At 35.4% G+C, this 25,559-nt stretch overlaps 2 pseudogenes; both read left to right on the top strand.

Moving 5' to 3' along the window:
- The window catches only part of LOC149580680 (pleiotropic drug resistance protein TUR2-like), a 79,779-nt pseudogene extending 67,100 nt beyond the window's left edge, over positions 1–12,679 (top strand).
- Positions 12,680–14,155: 1,476 nt separating this feature from the next.
- Positions 14,156–15,516, top strand: LOC149580679 (ABC transporter G family member 44-like; annotated as a pseudogene).
- Positions 15,517–25,559: the final 10,043 nt, after the last annotated feature.

Below are 25,559 nucleotides of genomic sequence, written 5' to 3'. Positions count from 1 at the left end.
TTATGAAGGCTAGTATTCTCGCATCACCCTTAGGTGGCTCAAGCCTCTTCACTGCTTTGATCAATTCCTTCATTCCTTCCTCAGTTGTTAGGTCTAGCTATCTTTTCTGACAAAACATAACCTCCCTCTTTAGCCATGTTGGTGTAGTGGCCATGGTGACATGTACTTGGTTAAAGAAGTTGGTTCTTGAGCAGGCTCCTTTCCCTTATCACTCCTCTGTAGAGCCTTCTCATGTCAAAGATCTTTAGTAGGAGTTTATGTCTCTTATTGCGTTAAGGTCTGAGCCTCTATATCCTACGAAGTTTATTGATTTTCTTCTAGTATTTGTCCTTCCTTGGATACTTCATCAACATGTTGTTGTTGGAACTCCCCTTCCTTGGTTGCTTGTTCTTCTACCTATTCTTGAGTTCCTGGAGGAAGTGGAGTTACTAGCCCTTTATCCAAAACTGCCAAATCCTGAGATGGTGGTGGTGGAATACCTAGAGGTCCTTGTGGTAGAGGTGGCAATTGATTCCAATGCTCTCCTAAGAGTTTGCAAATGGGGGCATCTCTAATCTTCTCACCTACCATCTCAGTTTCCACTAGCATAAAGTCAAAGTTAACAAGGTCGAAGATATCAGTTCCTTCACCTTCCATCTGTGCTATCCACTTTTGTTGTTCATCTTCTGAAGTTGATACTTGGATAGACACTCTTGGAATAGATGGAGGTGTCATTGTGGAGCTTCTTATCCTCTCTTCCTCTATGACTTTGGCCAAGAAGGCCCTTTGGCTTAAGGGGAAAAATTCTATTTTTTCCCCTTCTTCTTCATCCCCAGCTTCTAGGATGGTCTCAGGAACCTGTGGGGATGGAGTACTTTTCTTCTTTAGTCTCCTTCCCTGTGTTCCCACCACATCTGTTTCTATTCTTTATTTCTTGGGATTTGAGGGGCAGGCTTCGTCCTTTGCAATTGTCACTGGTGGAACCCTCTACTCCTCTACTTGTTCCTCCTCTAGCTATTCTTCTTGTGCCTACTCTAAAAGCTCTTGTGCAGGCTCTTGTGCTTGAGGCTTAGCTTGTTCCTGTTCAGGTTGTACCTATTGTGGAGGTGCTTGAACCTAAGTTGCTTGTCTCTTTTCCCTTGGAGGTACCCTCTTCCTCTTCTTTCCCTGATCAACTTCAAAGTATTCAACCTCCCACTCATGTTGATAAAGTGTTTTTAGCCTTACTGGGGACTGAGCAAGGTATGTTGGCATGGTGATTTTTGCACCTTTACCTATGATTGGCCTACTTGTGGCTTGTAGGGGTATGGCCTGAGGAATTGAACCTATTCTAAATGGCTTCTCAATCCATTCCTTTGTTAGTTCGACAACATGCCTAGCCTGATGAGCTATGTCATCATTTTCATCTCATCCTATCTCAGCATTCATAACTAGCCAGTCGTAGATTTTATCTCTATTGTATAAAGGATCCATTACTTTTTTGGCATCCTTTTCTATAGCATTCATAGGAACATTCATCTTTACCACATTCTCTGCTAAGTATAGGATCATCCTACAATAATCCCTTATTTGTACATCATAGTCATCTAATGCATTTATCCAATGATCTTCCTAGGCATCAACATGTACAAATTATTTCCTTGCCAAATGTTGCACCATCCCAATGTTGTCAAAGAAAGGGTGAGGGGAGTTGTATTTTTCCAAGGAATATTGATCCCACTCAAAATCAAAGGTGGAAATATCCTACTTCTACTTCACCTCAAAGGCACCAATTGTGATGGGCCAGACCCATCTTCATATGTTATTTTATCACTATGTCATATGCATAAGCGAGTTGGCGCACAATCTCCAAGAGTATGACCCTATTTGATGGGTATCTTGGGAACTTCTCAGGGCATTCAAAAGTACTAGCTACCTGAAGATATGTGAAGGTTTTGAATTGAATGTAGTAGGTGCCTATTTGTGTGATCATGGTTGTTGCCTCTATTGACATTCTCTTTGCATAGTCTCCTTCTATGAACCTAATGATTGTAAAAATAAACCCATCATTCACCACTCTATATTATGCACTTTGTAGTGGGAGCTTCTTCTTTACCAATTGTGGGTATACCATTGCATATCCAATATCATCCTTCATGTATCCCCTTGTCATATAAACTTTGCCCACTCAGTAGCCCACTAGTGTCCTATCAATCAGGAAAGAGGGTTGAACTTTTTCCTTTGCCTCTTTCTCATTTTCCCTGTACCATCTCTCTGATCCATCATATGAGATTTGCAAGTATTGAATCTAGCCTTAGGAGGTGAAACACCTTTTCTATGTTTTGGGGTCATAGGTCCATGACTATTTCTTCATTTATGTTTTTGACTACCTTGTCTTCGGTCATGTAGTGATCTACAAGGGTCATTATTAGTTCTAAGGATTGGATTGACATTGGGTGAGATGATGTGTTCAAAAGCCATGACCGGATGAGTGTAGATACCATAAGAGACCTCTCCTTGGGCTTATTGCAAATTGTGAGGAATGTGTTCCAGTCTATGTGTCCCAATTCTGTCTCTTTAATTTTAGCATGTCCATCTTGGAACTTTGATTCCTTGGGTGCTCCTTGATATTTAAATGTGAAAGGTTTTGGAACCATGTTCTCCACTATTGAAGATGAGGAGGATGCCATCTTATATGCACAAAAGGGACATACATAAGTCAGAATGCAAAACTTGACCTAAAAATGACTCTAGATCAATGCCCAAACAGGTAAAAACCATTCAAAACACATGAAAAAGTAGTTTCTCCCCTAAAAAATGCCTGCTATGTACTTATGCACACCTACTGCACATTTACAAGTGTGCTAGTGCACTAAATTTAGCATTTGAATTGCTATTTGCACAATTGTTTACTTGCGCACCTTAGTGAGGTGCACACATGCACAGTGCTAACTAGGGGGGTCTAAGTTTTTCTTGATTCCCCTTGTGGGCGTGGAGGTGCACACGTGCGCATCTCATGGAGGTGTGCACGTGTGCACCTTCATAAGGCCCTTGAAGGGTTTTTCTTCCTCTTAATTGTTTTGTTATGTGCGAAGGTGCGCATGTACGCACCTTCATAAGTCTTAGGAGCTATTTTTTTGTTTGTCTTTTGTTTTTAAGGTTTTTTGTCTTAGGTTTGTGGGAGGTGCACACATGTGTACCGCATGGAGGTGCACATGTGCGCACCTCTATCAAAGATGTCTAACCTTTGTGTTGTTGTGCGTAGGGAGCAAGGAGCGGGGAAGTGTAGTTGCACATAGGAGACGGGGAAGTGTAGTTGCACATAGGAGACAAGAGTGAAGGTGTGGAACTCATGGAAGCATGGGAGCAATTGAGAAAATGGGAGAGAGGGTCGGGTCTTATATAGACCTAGACCCAGTGTGTACCCCCACAGATGCACACCTGTTGAGGGTGCACACATGCACAGGTGCACATCCTCAGAGTGAGGATGCAGTATGCACTTGCATAGTGAGCGCACATGCGCATGTGCGCTAGTGTGCACTTAAAGCACATTTAAGTACAAAAAACTCGATTTTCCATGTTTCTGAGTGTGTGAACTTATCTAGTCAGTGACTGTGGTCTAACCTAGACTCTTGGGAGAGTATTAAAGACTAGGGCTCTAAACTAGGAGTCTAGTATAGAAATTTCAAAACTAGGGGGTCCCCTGAGCATGCGTTGTGAAACCACAAAAGGTGCCACTTTAATTTTTTTAAAGAAAAGAAAATGAATATTAAAATATAAATTTATTAATAATTTTTCTTTTCACTATTCAATATTCTAGATGAAAAATAAAATGATTACATTTTAATATAATTTGATTGATTATAAATTTAAAAAATATCTTAGTAATGTAACATTATAAATAAATAAAATTGTATTTTTCAAGTAAAAATAAATAAATCTACATTGAAACAAAAAAAACATTTTGATTGAAGTAAAAATAATAATTCTACATTAGTTTTTTTTTCACCTGAATAAATATAATTATTTTATATTTAAAGTTAGAGAAGTTGTCACTACTCATAATAGTTTATTGATTTAAAAAAGTTTGTTAGTATATTATTTTTTAATATGTATTCAACCCGAAATTTATAATATTATCTTATGTTGACGAGAGGTGAAAATGCATGGAATCTGATTTAATGTGATAGCACTGTCAAAGACTATCCTCCACTACCATGTGATAGCACCATCAAAGACTATCACCCACTGCCATATGTTTTTATGATTTTTCTATCTATAAAAATGGGCATAAACCCAACAAATTCGATCTCAACCAATTAGAAATTAGAGAATAGCAAATGATAATTGATTTATAAAATATAAGCTCCCAAAACCTTGGCACACTGCATTTGTTTTCTAAAAAATTAATAGTGGAGGGGACGAAAACATAAGTTGCCTTAGGGACTAATAAAGAATTTGTCTTACAATTCTACTTTTCTTTCTATACTAGTACATTTTTAGTACAAAATGTAGGTATAACTGATTTCCTTTTTTGTAATCAGGGTAGCGATTGCATTGCCTGAGATAGAAGTTTGTTTTGAGAACCTTAATGTAGAAGTTGAAGCAGGCATTGTCTACACTTTCAAACTATACAGTTAATATGGCTGAGGTATTGACTGATCAAACACATTTCAATCAATAAATCTACGTAGATTTCTGGATTCAGTTATGGCAGTTTTTGCATAGACTTTTGGGATCACACTTCTTTTGCATTCTTTCATTCTAATAACGGATCATGAAGTGTGATCCAAATCATTGATACAACTACTTTCATACATTCAAATTCAGAAACAAAGGATCATCAACATAGTAGAGTAAAGAAAACTATATTATTGATTCTTTGTTCTACTGACTCTATCTTGATTTATAGGCAAGAGCCTACAACGCATCAATAAATTGGGAGTCTCTCATCGGAGAGGTCTTGGGTTCGAATCTACTCCAGATTAACACATAATAATAATTAATTGAACAAAACTAATAAAATAATAAATAAATAATCTAGACTGATTACCTATCAGAAATAAAAACTCTAACTTGATTTATTTATATCAATCATCATCCTTCATCTTGATTTCTCTTGTTAAGACTATCTTGGAGTCCCTCCATTTGTATAAGAGCAGTAAGAAAACCCTAACTATTTTAAGGGATGTCAGCGGTACAATAAAGCCTGGCAGGTGAATATAATGAATTGAAATATCCATTGTTGAAATATATATTTTTAAGAAATGATTTGAAGAGGCATAAATGAATTAACTCAAATGATGAGAATGTTTCAGGTGAGGGGAGAAATAACGTACAATGGACATAGGATGGATGAATTTGTGCCTCAGAGAACGTCTACTTATGTCAGTCAGCAAGATTTGCACATTGGAGAAACGACTGTGAGAGAGACCCTTGAATTCTCTGCTCGATGACAAGGAGTAGGTGAAAGATACAGTAACTATGGCTTTATTTACCCAATTATAATCAAACTGGTAGTACTATAGTAACTAGGTAACAGAAAAAGTGGGTCTTAAGAGGGAGGAATGTATTGGTTGCAGATGTGCTATGTGAACTATCAAGACGAGAAAGGGAGCAGGGCCTCAAACCAGACCCTGATATTGATCTCTTCACCAAGGTACAAGTCATGACAGCCAATTTCACTTAACTATGTGCCTAAAATAATAATAATTCTTTTTTGAGTTTACAATGGGTTCTTGGATGTTTTATCCTGTAGGCTACAGCTATGGAGGGACAGAAGTCCAGTATGATGACAGATTATTTTTTGAAGGTGAGGATGATTTTATATGGGATGAATATAGTAGTGTATGGTATTTAAGGAGAACAGATTTCCACCATCTATAGATAATGTTTGAGAATTTTTCGGGTAGATTGTGTATGATATTGCTATACGGATTTAACTGTGTAGTTTTCGAATCAAGTTCATTGATCATGTTGCATGAGTAGTGGTTCACAAGAGTCCATCCTTCGCGAGAATGAATTAGCCACTTAGCATTTGTTGCATCTAGGTGATGGTTACAGAAAAGAAACATTAGACCTTCCTAAAGATTGCCCATCTTAAACACATTTAATCATAGAATTTGCTCCAATATTAAGCTCATTTAGCTTGAACTACAATTAATAAGACACAACTCAATAAATTTAACTTGAGAACTGCCCAATTGAATCCATATAATAAATTAGTTCTTTGGGTTTACATAATGCCCACATTCTGTAGGAATAACCAGAATTGAGAGGTAAATGTGAAATTCAGGCAGATTTTGGGGTTAGAGATATGCAGGGATACATTGGTCGGAAATGCTATAACAAGAGGAATATCTGGAGGTCAAAAGAAAAGGGTGACAACAGGGGAGATATTCGGTGGAACTGCAAAGCCATTTTTCATGGACGAGATCTCAACTGGTCTTGACAGCTCTACAACATTTCAGATTGTGCAATGCTTGAGACAAAGTGTTCATGTATACAATTCAACAATGCTGATTTCACTCTTGCAACCTGCTCCTGAAACCCCTGAACTCTTCGATGATGTCATCTTACTTTCAGAAGAGCAAATTATATACCAGGGACCCCAGTCAGTTGTGAAATTATTCGAGTCCGTGGGTTTTGCAGATTTCTAGTAGGGGGTATATTCACCACCATATTTTTCTCCTTGTCCAGTGAACGCTACATTTTATTTGAACTTTTTGCCATTTTTTTAGGCTCACCATTTGGCATTAACAGGTAACGTCTAGGAAAGACCAAGAGCAGTACTGGGTTAAAATAAGTATACCATTACGTCACTGTGAAGGAGTTTGCATATGCATTTCAATCCTTTGTTTGGTTCTTGGAAAAGAAATATGAAACTATGAATATATTTTCTGTTTTCTTTTTTATATGTCAATTGGAATAGGGAATAGGAATACATAATTTTTATTTTGTCTTAACATGAACAATGTCCATTCCGAAAAATAGTTCTTATTAGAATAGCCATTCATATTCTCAATATGCAATTCTATTATCAATTCCTATGCTGCAACCAAATGAACAAAGTTGGTGAAGAATTGAACTCACAACTAGCCATTCCTTTTGATAAAAGTAAAAGCCATCCTGTAGCTCTTACTACAACTGAAGAGTATGGTTTGGGCAAAATGGAGCTTTTCAATGCCTGTATTGACAGAGAGATTTTGCTAATGAAGAGAAGCTTCTTCATTTACGTCTTTAAGCTCTTCCAAGTAGGTCGATTAGGTTACACTGTAATTACCAGCATACATTAGCTATTAGGTTAGTACCATAGTTTTTCCCTAAACTGCTTTTAATGTTTGCAGATTTCATGGCAGGTGACAACCATTGCCTTGATTATGCTCACGGTTTTCTTCCGAACAAAAATGCATCATAGAAATGTAGTTGACGGGTCAATTTACTTTGGTGCTCTATTTTTTTGAGGTTGTTAACATAATGTTCAATGGTTTTGTAGAGTTGTATATCACCGTGGCTCGGCTTCCTGTGTTCCACAAGCAGAGAGATTAAAAGATGTATCCTTCCTGGGCTTATTCACTTCCTACATGGGTTATCAGACTCTCTCTATCACTCATGGAGTCTTCCATCTGGCTCATTCTTACCTATTATACTATTGGCTTTACCCCAAATCCAAATAGGTATTGGATTTGGTCATTCATGTTGTAAGCGTGCTTTCAACATCTGAGTTTTTTAACTTTGCAAATTGGTCCCATGGGAAATTGTTTTAGTTGGTTTTTGTTACTAATCATAGCTTTTTAAGGTTTGATCTGCGAAGAGGCAGCATCCGAACATTGTGTTGAACTCGAACTTGAACCACGGGTTTCAAGTTCAAGTTCAAGTTCGAAGGTTCAAGTTTAAAGTTCAATTTGAGCTTGCAATTTTAGAAACTCGGAAATGGAGTTCATCAGTTCAGTTCAAAGTTCAAGTTCAGTAACCGGTTCACATATGTAGATATGTAGCTCAAGGTACCAAGTTTAAAGTCATGCTCTCGGAATCAAAATTCAAGATGCAGAAGTAATGATTCTAAGATTTTAGATGGTACATAATTCAGAGATCAATTCATCAGTGCAAGTTCACCATGATCAATTCTAAAGCAAGTCAACACAATGAGCATTTCTAGTCAAATCAAGGCTTTGTCTGAAAATGTCTAAGTAAATAAATATAAAAGATGTGGGAACATAGGAAAGGTTAATATTACAATCAGCTGACAAAATTGACACCTGAGAGACATCCCGCTCGCTGCCATCCATTTATTTACAAGAATGAAATGGAAGGGATTGCTTCACCGGTCCAGTCAATATGTGGAAGTCATTAAACCTCAAATAACTTAACTGATTGGATAGTGAACGCACCAAAGGAGCACACCTAGTCGAGTTGATGGTATGGTATTAGCTGCCATGTAAGAAGTATCATACATTCTTTATAAAATACCCACGGTACAAAGGCTAGGTATGATAATAAAGAGCCCCGAATGGAGAAGAGCACACAAAGTCATTTGATAGAGTGTTATGAGATTCTGAAATAGATTGAGTTCACAAGGTCAGAAGAAGATGTGTAAAAGGTTGGATGCATCTTCCCTTATATTAGCTTATATTTGGAAGGCGAAGCTTACAAAGGGTTTCAAAGTCGAACCACTCCATATTTGATGATGACAGGTGTTAAAAATGTCTTCACCATGCATTGACACTTAGCCTAGATTCCACCACCTCATCGACGGTTTCCTTGATAATTTTGGTTTTGTGATAAACCTGTACAGATAACAATCAGGGTGGTCTCCAATATTGGATAGCAATGAAGCCTAAGCATAACATAGGTTGAGACTAATTCTCCAAGCGTGATCACAAAGAATCGAGCCCGTGGCATTATATTCAAAAATAGAGAATGGTTGTGAACTGTTTGACAGAATCCCAATTGTTCCTCTACCTCTCACACTCATGAATTTGATGCAGGAGATCAAATGTTAGGAATGAGCCATAATTATGGCTTGATATCTATTGAATAGCCAAGATGAAAATATTCTTATATCAGAATGACTTTAAGAAGCATCGGGTGTACCAAGAGTCAAAGCTCTCGAGAGCACAAGATGAGAAAGGCTTGATTAAAGGTATGGATTGTCATCCAATCAGTACATTCAAAGGAGTTTGCATGAAAAAGGAGATAAAGCTCAGGTGTGGTTGGCATCTAAGACTCCATCGTTGTTACCCATGAGATGAAATGTGACTATACAATGCGTTGCGGGTCACTAAGCATATGATATTTTGTGAAGATTGTGGATTATTATTTTTATCGAGGTGTCATTGCTCGACAATGAAACTTAGAACATCTTAAAAAGAAAGGTGCTTGCAAGCATGTGTGGATGGTCTGCATAAAGGATCGAACTAACAAATGAATAATTTAGCTTTCATGGTGTAAGTATTGATTGTGATATAATCAAACTTAACTACGTTGAGATAAAAGCTCAAGATAAGTGAACAGGTCCCGGTCGGGTCTATGCATCCATTTCTCGGCTTTGATGATGTCAAATGACATGTTGCTCCAAATTTCAGGTGTGTTTGTGTTCCATCAATATAACTGAGAGGGGGTGAGGGTTAATCAGTTTTCCAACTATTATCACACTTATCAACCTTAATCAAATTTAATCATGTGAGAAAATATAATTGAAAACCACAACAAGATACTCATGCACAATAACACTAGATATGTTAACTAGGGAAATCTTTGATTAGAGGGAAAACCTCGGTTGGGATGGTACCAATAAGATGATGTACTAATATAAATATTCCTTGTTAGAGGATGGACCTTGTTAGGAGTCTATAACAACTTTAAGTACATATCAATCTCTGTTAGGAGACTTTGACCCCCTATTAGGAGATTTCAACCCTATTAGGAGTTGTGCCAAGCTTGTTAGGAGTTGTGGAAGGCAAGTGGACCCATTGTCCAAATGATCTCTATATTATTCCTTGTAGAATAATAGAATTGTAATGTATTGCTCCTTCCTCTTTCTCTATCATGTCAACTGGACCTCTGCTCCTTCTGATCTTGTTACCAGATCACAACCTTCACATCCAATAGTCCTTTGGATCGCTTACTTGCATTCACCAAACACTCTACTCCTTTTCATACTTCACATTCAATACTTGATCACACATACATATTTACAAACAAGGAAAACATCTTTCCTTTATACCCTATCTTCAAAATAATTTCTCGAGTCCGCCTTGAGGCTTTCCCAATTAATTATAATAAGATAATTAATTAATTTGAATTTCAATAAAACTATCAGCTCACAATCAAAACTTCACAGTGCAATACTAGGGCTTGTGCATTCGCTGACATCACCATCAAATTCTCATCTATTACTGGTTGATCATGCATCATCAGATTATATATCTACTAGAAGATATACTAGGATCATTAGAAATTGCTTTCCATGTACTTTGTCTCTACACTGCTCTCTATAAATCACTTATAGTTTCTGTACATCTTTGACTTAGACTCTGCACATTTAACCTCGTCATTAGATTACAAGGTACAAGATGTCCTTAAACGTGTTTCACTTGTACATCAAAACTCTATTCGTACAAGTGTGATCTCTGTCGTCTACTCTGTCAGTCTTTACAGACTTACTACTATGTTGACATCAATGACAAAAATAGGCATGAATAAAACATATCAATACTTTCCAATGCTTAGGATACTCCCCTAAAGGAATACCATCAACATTCATGCTAACAATTTGATGATATGGAATTTTAGTGCATGTTCTTCAAAGATATGAGATGGTGAAAGACATCTATGATTTAATTCATGGGAGCAGTACACTAAAATAAGCCACTTGATGTGGATTTCCTTTAATTGATCAAAGAGAGATGTGCATCATTTAATTGATAGAATGCAACTTTTCCCCATTAAAATGGCCTTCAAATATAATAGGTGAAATTGATGTTTTATCATGGACTGCAGAGTGGAGGAACACTTGGCAACTTTTGATACATAGTCATCATGATTAGTAGCTTGCAACCAAATTAGTTAGATGCCACCAATCCCATAATATATATGCATCTTCCTTTTAATATGATTAACATCTTGATTACTATTATAGATTTAATGTTATAAAACATTAGGCTCAGTAAAGTTGAAAAAGAGAAAATTTTAGAAATTGGTTATTAAAATTGATAAGAGTCACTCGGAAGCAGAAAGGATAAATATGCAACAAAACATCAAATTGAGGTTCTACTTTTTCTACAAGTCCTAAGGCTACCAGGAGAAGGAGCAAACATTCTGATTATAGCAAGGAAAAGGAGATATTGGATGCATTATATTTTCTTATTAGTTTGATAGCTTGATAGAGTTGTAGAGATAGATAATCTTATGGTTGTTTTTGTTATGCATTTTAATTAAAGGGTAAGTTATTCATTCCAAATGATCTTATGGTTTAAGTGATTATTTTTCTTATTGGAATCAATCTTATGGTTAATTCTTTCTTATTTGAACACAGTCTTGTTATCATGTCAAGTTAAGCAACTTATTAGTGTGTGCATTCATGTTTTGTGAATTGAGGTATTTAATCCCTTGATTTCTCTATAATAGGGAGGATTTAGTGAGTGATATTTTGGTCATTTCTTAGTTCTTCCTCTAATTATCTAAGTCTGAAAACACATTCATTTCATATTGGTGAGTGAATGTCAATAGCTTTTGTGTCTTTAGGTTAAAGACATTATCTATATTAAATTCATTGAATATATTTAGAAGGGAGTTGAGCCTTTGTATCAAAACTCAGGGAGTGTTTGCATATAACATTGTAAATGACTTAACTATTTGTTCTTCTTTTTGGGCATTAAGAGTCAATTTATTTCATTATTGTTGAAGGACAAATCTATTTACTAACACATGTCATTATGGTGGCACCATCTCTTCTTGACCCATGTGATAACTCTAGTCCACTTCCTAATGTAGGTTTTTTTAACATTTTTTACTCTTACTGATCCTCCACCAAATAACTCTAATCCATTTCCTGATGTAGGCTTTTTTGACAATTTTTACTCTTAATCATCCTTCACCAGATAGCTTGGTCACTTTTTTGTTTCATTGGTGTACTTGGGAGAAATTCCACTCATGGCGAGCACATCTGGAACAATTTAACTTTTGATTTATTAGTTCTTGGTGGATTTATTGTATCCAGAGGTTCCATACCATATCAATAGAGTATCACTTGGCATATAAAGAAATCTTAGGAATAATCCAAACTTGAAATAATTTAACATTCCTTGTGGATTTTATGTTTGTAGATAATATTAAGCCCTAGTGGATATGAGGCTATTGGTTATCTCCTCTCGTGTATGCTCAAAATGCCATTGTTGTAAACAAATTTCTATCAAGTCAATGGCAAAAGGTTAGGATGGTAAGTGAAATAGAAATTTTGCATTCTATAAGCAATGATGTTTGCATTGTGCTATTAAAATTTAATGATAATGTTGTGTTGTTATTTTTACAGCCATACATTGGTACAACATTGTTGGAATCTCATGGATTATTCACTAAAAGATTTTGGTATTGGATGATCATTGGAGTACTGGAATATGGTATTCTTTTTAATTTTCTCGACACCTTGGCACCGGCATATCCAAAACATAAGCTAAATTATGCAATCCCCATTACCACTTATCTAAAATTAATCAGATAACCAATAGGCTTTCAAAATATTTCAAGGAAATGACAATCTATATGTCCATGCAAATAGTGTACATGATTCTCACTTGTGAAGCTTTTGGGAGACCTCAAGCACTGATTTGAGAAGAAAACCATGTAGATAGAAAGGGGGAAAGTACATAGACTTTAGAGGAAATTTTATCAATCGGAAGGAAGTTTGTTTCAATTATGTGAAATAAGCTCTTTATTTGTCTAAATCAAACTTGAACTGGAATTTTCATGGTTGTTGACATAGTGCACGGCATGAGAATCCCAAAAGGAGATGTCCTAACCTTTAGAAATTAATGACATGGTAGAATAAAAACAATAACATGTGATTTAGATCCAAAACAACAACAATTCTCATAATAGAATCATAAGATTTTCATCCAACATGCCTGACTATAAGGTCTTCCAAGTTATGGCCAAATACATCAACAATTACAATATCAATTTTGCACGACCTTGCAAGATCCAAAATCTAGCTAGCCCGGACTCTTAATCTAGTAGAGAACTCTAGGAAGAATCTAAACTTGTGCTCACTAGCCACCAAGAAGCCTTCTTATTTTCCAAACCCACACTCAGCTTTTAGCTCTACTCAAGATCGCTCCTCTCAACTACTTCATGTTGAACTCATTATCCCAGTGACGTCTCAAGAAAAGATAAGAACCTCCTACTTATACTAAACCAAGCCACATGTCCACTTAGCAAATTAAATTTAAATATTAAACACTCACATATTAAATGCACCCTCAAGCCACAAGTCAGCTTGGCAACAAACATTAAATAAACAAAATAACTAAATACTTAAGACATGCCCCAAGTTTACAATGCATAACTAACTCAAAAGACCACATAATTTTTTTTGTCTTTAAGCATAGATCCACGTGCTATCCAACAATCCAAATCCAAAATCATACATGTCAACTCCCTCATATTGAAGCTCGCAAATACAATCTACAAAGTTTGCTAGTAAATCAAGAACACACGATCAATAGTCACCAAAATGGCTTTAACTCGAAGACGATTACTCCAATCATTATGCACACTTAGGAAAAGGTTTCTTAATATACCTCGAATACATCCCCAACTGCATAAAGCATAACTCCATAATTTGAGCACAAATCCCCTACATATAGGATTGTTGACTACCCTAGGATGCTCCTACATTAGTTGTAGTGAAAAGGGGAATGGTGTTGCCTTCCTGTAGTTTGTAGACATTCCTAGATTATTCTCTCTCCCCTACCATCCCTCAACACTAGATTCATTTCACAGTCCATAATAATCAATGTAGTTTCTTCTATGTTAGATCACATGTTTTGTTTTATTTAGTCATTTTTTATCAAACACTATTTTTTGTCATAAAAATAGATAGAAAGGAAAAGAAAATTATAAAGATTATTCCCACTTAATTGTATTCATTGGCTAAAACTCATGATATTCATAACAAAAATTGGTTTCTTGTATGTAAATGAAGTTGCAAGGAATCATAGAGGACAAACTCTAGCTACTTTGTGAAGTGAGTGGGTCCTTTTGACCTGGCATGTTCACTTGCTTGATGGGGGTGAGTGGGGCTCAGAAGACAACATTAATGAATGTTCTTGGAGGAAGACAAACAAGGGAATACATTGCAATATCCATCACAATCTCTGGTTATTTGAAACAATAAGAGACTTTTACCCACAAATCTGTTTACTGTGAGTAGAATGATATACATTCACCCAATGTTATAGTTTATGAGTCCCTCATTTATTTTGCTTGGCTTTTCCTTCCCAAGAAGCTTCATCCTCGAACAAGAAAGGTATAAATTTGTTATCGCCTACTCTATAATATTAGTATTTCCTCCTCCATCTTTCACTTTTCTCAGTTTGACTATGATGTGAGTGAGGGTAATTTTGTTGAATGTTGCAAATGTTTGTAGATGAAGTGATGGAGCTGATTGAGTTTAAAAATCTAAGAAAATCACTTGTTGGGCTTCTTGGAGTGAGTGATCTTCCCACAAAACAATGCAAGAGACTAATAATTTAAGTTGAATTGGTGGAAAACCCTTCCATCATTTTTATGGATGAGCTAACATCAGGTTTCGATGCCAAAGTTGTTGCCATTTTTATGTAAACTATGAGAAACACCATGGATACGAGAAGAATTATTGTCTGCACTATTCACCAACCTAGCATTGATATCTTTGAGGCCTTTGATGAGTTGGGTGTGGGTAAAATTACCTGAATTATAGTTCTAGAGATTTCAATTGAAAAAATGGTAGTAAATCAAATGAATGTGGGTCTCTACATCTTGTGCTAATGAAACATGGAGGGCAAATGATATATGTGGAACCTCTTAGTCACAACTCTCAAAACCTAATTGACTACTTCTAGTCAATTATTGGAGTTCCCACATCACACTAGGATACAACCCTACCATGTGGATGCTTGAGGTGAGCTCTGAAGATATAGAAACACGTTTGGGAGTAGATTTTGTAGAAATATATAGATCTTCATCCCTTTACCAATAAGAGCTCTGTTATGAGGATTTTTTTTACCAAGCCCTAAATAGAATATGGGCATAATGTCCTATAAACACAAAAGAACTAATTTAACTGATCTAAACGTTGATGGGTGAAGACAAAACCAAGATTTTATAAAGGAAATCAACACACCTAAGCTAGACTCCAAAGATCTATATTTTGAGTTGCAATTTTCTTAGCCTTTTCCAATTCAAATATTAGCATGTTTATGGAAGAAACATCTATCATATTGGAGAAATTTTCAGTACAACATTGTTAGATTCTTCTTCTCTATTGTCTGTGATTTATTATTTGGCACCATCTTCTAGAAAATGGTGAGCAAAATGTAAGATGGCCTCTCTATGAACCAGCATGGTTTGTGGTTGTCTCCCTTGTTTATTATTCAATGAATCCTTTTGGCCAAAGTCCAAGGAGCTAGTGCCCCACATTTTTTCAAATGTGGTATCATGACTCCCAAAGATTTATTTTCTAGAGTCACCATGAGCCTCCGCTCTTGGGAAGATATGCAAGTGCAGTTTCGTTGAACCCATCTAGATCACTAGACATTTGATCTTCTAGTTTCTGTAGTGCCCCTACATATGTTGCACAAGCTTGGTATTTAGTCACTTGGTGGAAGGATTGGAAGTGGTAACCTACCATTCCCATGATTAACTATGAGCCCAAATTGGGTTATCAATGGTTGGTTCCCCACCTGCCTATGGTGGATGTGCTCAACCAACGTTGGCATTTGCAATCTTCTTAGAAGAATTGGAGACTTAGATTCAACACTATTTGGAAAGCTATCACCAAGATGAAGATTGCACACATTTTTTGGTGTATCCTCTTTTAGGAGTTGCCTTTGGGCCCTCAACTCAAGCATTTGGGCATCCAAGACCCTTGATGCCCTTTTTTGTGGGCAACCCAAAACCTTTCTACATATATGTTATAATATATAGTCCACCAATACAACTGAGAGGGAGGGTAAATCAGCTATCCAATTAATATCACAATTATCAACCTTTTTAAACTTTGACGATATGAGAAATATAATCAAAAACCACAACAAGATACTCATGCACAATAACACCAGATATGTTAACTAGGGAAAACCTTGATCAAAGGGAAAACCCCAGTAGATGATGTACTAATATAAGTATTCCATGTTGAGGATGGACCCTATTAGGATTCAATAACAACATTTAGTACATATCAGTACCTATTAGGATATTCCAACCTTGTTAGGAGTTGTGGAAGATACCTAGACCCACTGCCCAAATAGCTTCAAGGGAAGATCAATGAACCCACTGTCCAAATGATCTTTGTATTATTCCTTGTAGAATAATAAAAATGAATAGTACTACTCCTTCCTCTTTCTATCCTATAAACCAAACTTTTGCTCCTTCTAATCTTGTAATTAGATCACAAATATTGCATCCAATAATCCCTTAGATCAGTTACTCACATTCAATAAACACTTTATTCCTTTTCGCACTTCACATACACTTAAATCTTACAATCATGTTATAAATAAGGAAAACATCTTTCCTTTATACCATATCTTTAAAATAATTCCTTGAGTCAGCCTTGAGACTTTCCTAACCAATTATAATAAGATAATTGATTAATTTACAATTACAATAGCATTGTCAGCTCATAGCCTATACAACTTCTCGCACATGCAATACTAGGGCTTGTGCATTCACTGACGTCATCATAAGACTGTCATAAGTCACTAGTTGACCATACATCAATTGATTATATCACTGCTAAAGGATATAATGCAAACATCAGAAACTGCTTATCAAGTACTCTGTCTTTGTACTGCTCTCTATAAATCAAGTATAACTTATGTACATCTTTGACTTATGTGTTGCACATTGAACCACATCATCAAGACACAATGAAGAACATGTACATGAATGCGCATCACTAGACAATCAAGACATTGTCTGTATAACTAATACCTTTGTTTGCTACTCTATCAGTCTTCATAGACTTACTATTGTGTTGACATCAATGACAAATACAGTCATGAATGCAGCATGTCAATACTCTCCAATGCATAGGATACTCCCCCAAAGGAATATCATCAACATTCATGCTAACAGTCTCCCCCTTTGAAATTGATGGCAACATAGATGAAAAACATCTAAGTTCCAATAATACCCAATAGTACTCTATTGCTATTGCTATTGTTCTCATCTTTTCAAATCCTCTTCATCAATCAAATTTGAGAGCCTTCAGAACACTGCATTATTCTGCATCTACTTAGGATCAGCAACAATTGTTCATAATAAAAAACTTACCATAGATATCTCCTCCATAGAGATGTTCCTCCTTTCTTACATAATCTATTTGAAACTCCCTAATAAAGTAGAGATTTCTCTCCCATTCATACTTTTCTTATGCATTTTCTCCCCCATCCAACTAGAGGGTGTTTTTCATGTACATATCTCCCCCATGGACATCAATGACAAAGGCCTCATTATATCAATTTATTGCTCCAATGTATAATCAACTCAATGTCAAAAGACACCAGGAGTCCTCAATGACTCAACTCCTCTATGATACTCCCTCATACGAGAAGCATCAACATTTAATCCAGTCTAACAATGGTGCTTTATGCCACTAAACTAATGCACTCTCTGTATCATCTACTTAGAAGTAGGCAGATGCATAACCCCAAGCATACCTATAAAGTACTCAAAAGTATCTTTAGGTAAGGGCTTCAGAAAGATATCTACAATCTATTCTTTAGTAATCACATACTCCAAACTAATCTCTTTTTTTCATTGCCTTCTTTCTCAAGACATGATACTTAATAGATATATACTTAGTCTTAGAATGCAATATAGGATTCTTAGATATACTTATAATACTTGTGTTATCACAGTAATGATAACAGGTTCTATAAATTCAATTCCAATATCTTTGAGCATTTGCTTCATCCACATAACTTGATTAAAGTTATTTGTTGTTGCTACATACTTTGTGACATACAATCTTGTTTTTTGCTCAAACAAGAAACCAATCTGCCTCCAAGAAAAAATGCTCCACCACTGGTGCTCTTTTTGTCATCCATACTACCTTCCCAATGTGCATCAGTATATGCACTTAGAGTGAAATTACTCAATCTATCATACCAAATTCCATAATCAAATGTTCCTTTCAAATATCTAAATATCCTCTTTACTATTGCATAATGATACTCTCTAGGATCAGCTTGAAATCTAGCTACAATCCCAACTACATTTGCTATATCTGGTCTAGTGTGAGTTAGATATTGCAAATCTCTAATCATGGATCTATATTTCTTTTGCTCAACTATAGATGTATCATCCTTACTAGATAACTTGTAACTAGTTATCATAGGTGTACCAATAGGCTTACAACTTTCCAATCCAAATCTCTTGAACAAATCTTTCAAGTACATAGCTTATGAAATAAAAATATCATCATTGTTCTACACAATCTACAATCCTAGGAAAAACTTTATTTCTCCTATCATACTCATTCCAAACTCATTCTTCATCTCTTCAGAAAACTTATCACTTGCTTCATCATTGCCTCCAAATATTATGTCATCAAAAAATATTACTATTATCAACAAACCATTTTCAATTTCTCTCAAATACAACTTACTATCTATCATACCTTCAAAAAATCCAAGCTTTGTCAAATACTTATCCAATCTTGCATACCAAGTTCTAGGTGCTTGCTTCAGTCCATATAGAGCTTTCTTAAGTTTTCATACCATCTCTTTATCTTCTATCAGAGGGAAACTTTTAGACTGCTCAATGTAGACCTCTTCTTCAAGTTCTTCATTCAGGAGGTTGATTTTAACATCCATCTGATATACTTTGAACCTCTTATTCACTGCATAAGCCAAGAACATTCTAATTGCTTCCATTTTGGCTATAGGGGCATATGTCTCCTCATAGTCTATTCCTTCTTGTTGTGAATAATCTTTACACACAGGTCTAGCCTTTTTCCTTACAACTTTGCCTTGCTCATTCATATTCTTTGATATACTTTTGCTAGAAGTTGTCAGCTCAACTCTTTCTTCTACTCTAGGCTTAGATCTTTGTTCTTCAATTTGGTTCTCATTCTACAAATCATTACTAGTCTCAATGATAACTTCCACATTTTCATGGTTAGCCTTTGGATCAACAATAGTTACCAAATCTATCTCTTCTACTACTTCCTTAACCAATTCAGGCCCATTATCTTTATCATCACAATCATTCAAGAATCTTTCCATACTTGCTTTAAATTCTTCATCTTTATCAGAAAGTGAATTCTTTCTAGATTTTCTTAGTCTCTTAGGACATCTAGATGGAAAATGACCAAACTCTTTACATGTCCAACAAACAAAAATTTCCATAACTTTTGGCTCTCTTTTCATAAGTAGATCAATACCTTCTTTGATCTTCATGTCTTATTTGGATAAGGATTTGCATGTGCTTCTATTCTTTTCAACAAAAGGATTCTGGATCAAGAAACTCAATGCTCAGATCTTTACACATATATGAAAACTCACCAAGAAGTTCTATCTAACTTTGGACTATCTCTTCTTGCCATGATCTCCCAAAGTTATTAATCTTTTCCTTCAAGGACCTAAAGCTCTGATACCAATTGTTAGAATATATAGTCCACCAATATAACTAAGAGGGGCAGGGGGTGATGGGGTGAATCATTTATCCAATTAACATCACAATTATCAATCTTATTAAACTTTAACCATATGAAAAATATAATCAAAAACCACAACAAGATACTCATATACCATAACACCAAATATGTTAACTAGGAAAACCCTTCATTAGAGAGAAAACCCCGATGGGGATGGTACCCACAAGATGATGTACTAATATAAATATTCCTTGTTAGAGGATGGACCCTGTTAGGAGTCACTAACAATATTCAATACATATCAATCCTTGTTAGGAGATTCCAACCCTATTAGGAGTTGTGGAAGACACTTGGACCCACTACCCAAATAGCTTCAAGGGCAAGACCAATAAACCCACTATCCAAATAATCTTTATATTATTCCATGAAGAATAATTGAAATGAATAGTATTGTTCCTTCCTCTTTCCATCCTATCAACCAGACTTCTGCTTCTTATTCGAATATGAGGATGGGTTAATTTGTAAGGGTAAACTATAAGTTATATCTACTTGAAAGGTACATTAAATGGAAACTGATACCTTACTATTAACTCAACTATATGTTTTCAAAATCAAACCAAACTATGAAACCTATACTATTATATGTATGTTGTTTATGCTTTGGGTTTAGGTTGACTAGAGTGTTGACCAGTTTTAGGATGTCTACCAAAGGCTTGGGAGTTCTGTGATTGTGGTATTATGCTGATTTGATCTTTGATCTTTTAAGCTCAAGCATGGTAATGTGTTGGTATGTTGTTTGATGAGTTTGATTATATTGTTGATTATTACTTTCAGTGTCCTTATGGGATAACGAGAGGGATGTTATGACATATTTGACTTAACCTTTTTGAGTCTTTGATCAATACTTTTGGGATATTTTCTAGTTGCTTGTAAAGAATTAATGGATTATTGTGAATTATCTTTTGATGCTTTCCAGTCACTTGTATAGGACTGAGGGAAATAGTATGACTCTTTGATTTGTACTTTTATGAGCCTAGAGTAGGTAATCTATATGTTAAGTTGGGAAGTGGCTTGCAATGGAGGCTGGGGGCCAAAGTGGCCACCAGGGTAACCCATTGTAGGTTATTTCATAAGTGATAACATTTCATTAAATGGGTTTAAAATGAATTAACAAGATATTGGTACCAGAGAAAGTCACTAAGGGGCCAGAGGATTAAAGACTAGTCGGGCAACCTTAGAGTTGACTCATTAGTATGCCTTGTTAGTACAAAAGGATACTAGTATAGCATAGAGTCACTAGGGGGCTAGAGGATTAAAAGAATAGTCAAATAACCCTAGAGTTAGTTCATGCGATGACACTTGCCCACTAGCAGTATAGATTTCTTACGTGTTTGTGTTTGCCTCTAGGTCTAGATGTTGATTTATCTTGAAACCTTTGAGTTAGATTACTTTTAGGGTTTCCTTGACTTAGATATTACTTTTGATTTTTGGATTGATATCTTGTTTGGGACTTGAGACTATCTCCTCAACACAGTGCAAGTGAGCCTTTTTGGGTTACCACATGGTTGAGTGGTAGTGCTTTTTACTCTTACCATTGAGATCTGTCTATTGATGATGTGGCTAGAGTTCCTTGTCTACATTTCTTTTCATTCTATCCTTGTATATTATGATGGATGATTATATCTTTGTGATGCATGATTTCACTTATTGTATTGTATCTTGTTTCATGGATCCGAAAGGGATGTTTTAATCTATTTTTATAAATGTATATCCATTTAGCCTTTAATACCCTGTGACATGTATAGTGAATGATTGTGCATTCTAAATTTTATTGCCAAGTGGCATTCAAAACAAATGTATATTATTTAAATGGACTTGGACTTGTAATTATTATTTCATGTGGATGTGGTATTTATTAGATTTAGTATTAATTAAATTTAAATTTGACTCAATGTCTTGGGATCCTTAAGGAATGTAATCCGTTATGTTTTCTTATGTATGATTGTATGTAATTGCTTCTGCTACTTTATGTTTGATGTGTATGTTGTTCTTTAAAAAAAAATGTTTTGAAAACTTAGTAAAACATTAGGTTAATTCTTTTGGATCCCATGGCAGGGTGTTACATGCCCTTTCTCTAGCAAGGATTCCAAATGGTCTTTCCCATGGATGGACTTGGAAATTTCACCTCCTAGAGCGGAGGAGAAAAAGATAAAGATAAAATTGATGATGTTGTTGATAGGTGGCCTCCTCCTGAGCCACCCACTAACCTCATTGATGTATGGGGTTTTGATGATCATGATCCTCCTCCCTTAATTGGCACTACTCTTGCAACTTGATGACTTCTTATACATTTTTTCTATGAGTAGATAAGTTTTTGGCCTTTGGTCATTTGAACACTCACGGGCTAATCATTGTATCCCCTCTTTGGAAGGATAGAAATGTTATCTTGTTTACTCATTTATTTTTTGATATAAATGTTTCTATGTACACTAAATCTTACATATGTAACAATGCAATGATGCAGATTCAAGTGCAAACTAAAATGGTGGATTCTGGTTTAGGAAACTCAATGCTTAGATCTTTACACATATCTGAAAACTCACCAAGAAGTTTTATCTTCTGTGAGACAAAATTTCCTCTATCTGACTTTGGACTATCTCTTCTTGCCATGATCTCCCAAAGCTATTAATCTTTTTCCTTACGGACCTAAAGCTCTGATACCAATTGCTAGAATATATAGTCCACCAATATAACTAAGAGCGGGTGGGGGGTGAATCAGTTATCCAATTAACATCACAATTATCAACTTTATTAAACTTTAACCATATGGGAAATATAATGAGAAACCACAACAAGATACTCATGCATAATAACACCAAATATGTTAAGTAGAGAAACCCTTCATCAAAGAGAAAACCCTAATGGGGATGGTACCCACAAGATGATGTACTAATATAAATATTCCTTGTTAGAGGATGGACCCTATTAGGAGTCAATAACAATATTTGATACATATCAATTCTTGTTAAGAGACTTTGAATTCCTATTAGGAGATTCCAACCCTATTAGGAGTTGTGGAAGACACTTGGTCCCATTACTCAAATAGCTTCAAGGGAAAGACCAATGAACCCACTGTCCAAATGATCTTTGTATTGTTCCTTGTAGAACAATAGAAATGAATAGTATTGTTCCTTCCCCTTTTTATCCTATCATACACTTCAAGATTATAATCATGCTATAAACAAGGGAAAGCCTTTCCTTTGTACCATATCTTCAAAATAATTCCTTGAGTTAGCCTTGAGGCTTCCCAATTAATTATAATAAGATAATTAATTAATTTACAGTTACAATAGCATTGTCAGCTCACAATCTATACAAATTCTCACACGTACAACACTAGGGATTGTGCATCTATTGATGTCATCATCATACTGCCATAAGTCATAGGTTGACCACACATCAATAGATTATATCATTGCCAAAGGGTATAATGCAAACATCAAAAACTGCTTCCTAGGTACTCTATATTTGCACCGCTCTCTATAAATTAGGTACAACTTTTGTACATCTTCAACTTACGTGTTGATTGAATTGCATCATCAAGACACAATGAAGAACATGTTCATGAATGCACATCACCAAATAATAAAGACATTGTCTGTACAACTAAGATCTATGTCTGCTACTTTGTTAGTCTTTATATACTTATTGCTATGTTGACATCAATGACAAACATAGTCATGAATACAACATGCCAATGCTCTCCAATGCTTAGGATACTTTCCCAAAGGAATATCATCAACATTTATGCTAACAATATATTCTAGTTTGGCAAACATGCCCAGTAGTTTTGGCACTGGGTTCATGATTTCTTCAAGCCCTTCTGTCAAGAGGCCTTTTCTTGGCATATGATTTTGCTGGTGATTTTCCTAGGTTCCCCTTTAAATTCTCTTAGATTTAGCAAGCTGTCAAATTGGATATTTTGTTCACTCTTTGGAAGGATAGAAATGTTATCTTGTTTACTCATATATTTCTTCATATAAATTTTTCTATGTACACTAAATATTGCATATGTAACAATGTAATGATGCAAATTCAAGTGAAGGCTAAAATGGTAGCTCTGGAGATGACCCACCTTTAGGATCTTTTGGCTCACTGGGGGATGAACCATGTATGGTGAATAGGGTGCTACTTGATTCTACTTTTGCAAATCGTATGCCTCCACATGGTTGTTCATGGGACCAAAGTTATTATGCTATCCGCTCTTACACCCCCAAGTCATAGCCAACTAATCACTCTCCCAATGGTGGTTTTGGAGGTTGTTAGTACTCAACCTCTCCTCCCATTAGGTATGGTTTTGGTTGGTCCCCATTTGCTCCTCATATTGTTGTTGTTGTTGCTTGGCCCTCCTCTAGCAGGGATCCTAGATGGTCTTTCCTATGGATGGACTTGGAAATTTTATCTCCTAGAGTGGAGGAGAAAAAGATAAAGATAAAATTGATGATGTTGTTGATGAGTAGGCTCCTCCTGAGCCACCCACTAACCTCGTTGATGTATGGGGTCTCAATGATCATGATCCTCCTCCCTCAATTGGCACTGCTCTTGGAACTTGATGATTTCTTATACATTTTTTCTTTGAGTACATAAGTTTTTGGCCTTTGGTCATTTGAACACTCATGAGGTGATCCTTGTATCCCTCGACTATCTTTTGCAAATATGTAACTTTTAATTTTTATTTAATAGATAATGCACTATGCATAAAAAAAACTTATTTTGATGTACTCCTTATTTTTAGATTATATTGTAGATTAGTTTTGGAATCATAATCTGTAATTCGACAAAGGGAGCTAAGAAATGAAAAATATCATATTGATAAATTATTACCTCAAAATTAATATGCAATCTAGTTTAGAAATTAAATTTTAATCTGATATTATTGTTAATGTTGATGTTTACTTGAAACTTGATTTGGTACATATGTAGAGAAAAGAAACAATATGTTTTCAATGTAATGGGATCAGTGTTTGCTACAATTTTGATCATTGGATCGAAGAATCCTAATTCTGTTCAATCTATGGTTGAAATTGAAACAAATATTATTTTCTTTAGGGAAAAGGTAGCCATAATGTACTCACCTCTTCCTTATTCTTTTGCTAAAGTAATAAATATTTCTTCCCTCCCAATATTTAAGTGTATATAACAATACTTTGGTAGGGATTTCAGGAAAAATATATATTTTATAAGTTAATTTTATCACATTTCTATAATTTAGAGATTTTTAACTTGATTTTAGATTTGAAAGGGTGAGGCTAGTCGAATTCAAAATAGCTTCTATTTCTATAAAATTTCAAAGATACTCACAAGAGATGAATGATGGGCTTGATGTTGCAAATATTGATTGAGGTATCTTACATATTTCTCCAATTAGTGATGTATGGGTTAATATTATATGCAATGATTGATTTTTGTTGGTGTAAATAAGTATTTACTTATTACACTTACTTAAGTTTACTTAGGTTAATGCATTATTTTATTATTTATTTAAGTGAGACACTTAGGAGTTTGTGTACTCTTGTGAGTTATGCAACTCTAATTATGCACATGGTGTCTACAACACAAGAGTTCACATCATTCACTGTGTTGTCATGATGACAACACAGTTATCCACACTCCTCATTTAGCACGTGTTGTCTACACCACTGATTTGTGTGCTACACCATTGTAGGCTTATCCTCACATC

This window comes from Cupressus sempervirens, chromosome 1 (assembly GCF_028749045.1).
Source record: "Cupressus sempervirens isolate cs-2001-9-10 chromosome 1, ASM2874904v1, whole genome shotgun sequence".
Classification (NCBI taxonomy): Eukaryota; Viridiplantae; Streptophyta; class Pinopsida; order Cupressales; family Cupressaceae; genus Cupressus; species Cupressus sempervirens.
This window is presented reverse-complemented; position numbering and strand designations above follow the sequence as displayed.